The 2,500-nt window shown below is 40.0% G+C and overlaps 1 protein-coding gene and 1 non-coding gene across 2 annotated transcripts in view; one reads left to right on the top strand and one right to left on the bottom strand.

Moving 5' to 3' along the window:
• Window positions 1-2,500, top strand: part of LOC122251640 (uncharacterized) — a 48,590-nt gene that overhangs the window by 1,072 nt on the left and 45,018 nt on the right. The window lies entirely within an intron of this gene.
• LOC122251641 (uncharacterized) overlaps window positions 1-2,500 on the bottom strand; it is an 18,596-nt gene that overhangs the window by 11,219 nt on the left and 4,877 nt on the right. The gene's annotated exons all lie outside the window — the stretch shown is intronic.

Genomic DNA, 2,500 nt, shown 5'->3' with positions numbered 1-2,500 from the left:
GGCGAAAACTAAACCCAGTGCGCCTCTCCCCTTCCCCCACCTCAATTTTTTTCAAAGCATGACCATGGCTTTGATCTTTCTCTTTTCAGGATATATAAACTTTCGCTCATTCATCCTGGAGCCTCCTATGGGACAGTCCTGTGAGATTTCCTTCTTTTAACATGTGCCTAACCATCAAGTTTTCCTAATACAGAAACTTGAACTGCTTGCCCTTCCCTCCAAGTTTATTAAAAAAAAGAGAAAAAAAAAAAAGTTGTTTATATCCCAATACTGCCACCAGTGTATATAATAGGTGAGCCAAATTGGGAGATAAATATTTGTGTTCTCACTGAAGCCTCCCCATAAACCCACCTTAAAGAGAACAGCATCCATATGGAATACATTTTACGGGGGCCATACTTGCTTTATGATGACAAGAAAAAAGAAAAAAAAACAGCAAAGGTGAACAGAGGGAAAGGTAGATACTTGATAGAAGGCAAATCATTGTGGTAAATTAAGATTATTCCCGATTGATATGTAAACTAGCATAGCTATCAAGTTAATATTGATCATCTTTACATCAGTGTTGCAGATGTAGTTCATTCAGAAAATACAAATATGAAGCCGCCATGGTAGCCCTTTGTTCAGCAAACAATATCCGCCACTGACCAAAGAAAAGAGAGTGCCAAATGTACGATAATTTAAGTAAACTTATTTAATTCATTTCATTGGCGACAGTATAGGTATCCCATTCTGTTGCCTTGAGAATTCCTCTTGCTTTGAATACACGAGGTGACCGATGATAAATGAAACGATAAGGGACCGCAAAAATACTGGAAGTGCATTAAATGTTCAAATAGTATGTGAAGTAATCATTGAATATATGGTACAGAATATGGATTTATATCTAATTATTGGGCAAGCTGTGGGGACGATGTGAGTTGAAACACTCAAGCAAATCAATCAAATATATGCTCCTTAATAGATGGAATGATTTGCTTGCAATACAGTTGCTGGAATTGGCAACATAAATGACACATTTCGGAAGCGGGTGCAGCACTATAGCAACGTTGGCACCGTTTTTTTTTCTCCTTCTTCTTCTTTCTTTCTTTTTTTCTTCTTTTATTTTCACGAAATTGGTAATTCAGTACAAGTACATGCACAAGTGCGTTCCGATAGTGTATACAGTATACAAATAAGCCGCAGTTACACTGGGGTTATTGAACTCTGGAACCAAATTAAAGTTACGTATTATGTCCATTTTGATCAAAGCCAAAAACTTAGGACTTAAGGGAGCCAGAACCTAGAATGTTCTTTAACCAAACTTTTTTTTTTTTAGGGGGGGGGTCAAGGAGAATATGTTGTCTATGATCGTAGTAAATCATTAGTAAATGCGTTCTGTTCACGCCAGCTACAATTGTGAAAGTTACTTGCTTTAACATATAATATAAAAAAAAAACATTTGCTTCAGCTAATCACTGCTTTGCCAAGCATGTGCCACCGACCTGTGCTTCAGCTTAAAAAAATAGCAAGGACGTGACTAACAATTATTCAAGGTCTTTGCCGGGAGGAAAAAGGGGGGGGGGGAGCAAGAATAAGAGAGAGAAATGAATGTGTGGGTGGATGTGTGGGTGAAGGAGTGAGTGAGAGAGAGAGAAAGAGAAAGAGAGAGAGAAGGAGAGATAGAGGGAGAAAGAGTGAATGCGTGGGTGAATAAATACGTGACTGAGTAAGTGAGGAAGAGGGACAGAGACAGAGAGAGAGAAAGAGAGAGTTTCTGTTTGTGTGTGTGGGTGAGAGAGAGAGAGAGAGAGAGAGAGAGAGAGAGAGAGAGAGAATGAGTGAGTGAGTGATTGAGTGAGTAAATAAGTGCGGGAGTAAATGAGACAGACAGAGAGAGAGAGTTTCTGTTTGTGTGTGTAGGTGAGAAAGAGAGAGAGAGAAAGCATGAGTGAGTGAATGATTGAGTGAGTAAATAAGTGAGGGAGTAAGTGAGAGAGAGAGTGAGTGAGTGTGAGAGAAAGAGAGAGAGAGAGAGAGAGAGAGAGAGAGAGAGAGAGAGAGAGAGAGAGAGAGAGAGAGAGAGAGAGAGAGAGAGAGAGAGAGAGGAGGGAGATAGAGAGATAATTTGACGCTGAGTGTGTGAGTGAGTGAGAGAGAATGAGTGAGTGGGTAGGTGAGTGAGTGAATGAATGAGTAATTGAGAGAGAGAAAGAGAGAATTTGTGTGTGTGAAAGAGAGAGAGAGTATGTGTGTGTGTTTAATGTATGTATATGTGTATGTGTGTGTGAGAGAGAGAGAGAGAGAGAGAGAGAGACAGAAAGAGAGAGAGAGAGAGAGAGAGAGACAGAAAGAGAGAGAGAGAGAGAGAGAGAGAGAGAGAGAGAGAGAGAGAGAGAGAGAGAGAGAGAAAGAAAGTAAGAGAAAGAAAGAGAGAGAGAGAGAGTGGGAGAGAAAGAGAGAGCAAGAAAGAAAGAGAAGAGGGAGATAATGTGACGCTGAATAGGTGAGATAGAGAAAA

Source organism: Penaeus japonicus, unplaced genomic scaffold (genome assembly GCF_977035675.1).
Source record: "Penaeus japonicus unplaced genomic scaffold, GWHDUDI00000001_assembly GWHDUDI00000013, whole genome shotgun sequence".
NCBI classification, from domain to species: domain Eukaryota; kingdom Metazoa; phylum Arthropoda; class Malacostraca; order Decapoda; family Penaeidae; genus Penaeus; species Penaeus japonicus.
This window is presented reverse-complemented; position numbering and strand designations above follow the sequence as displayed.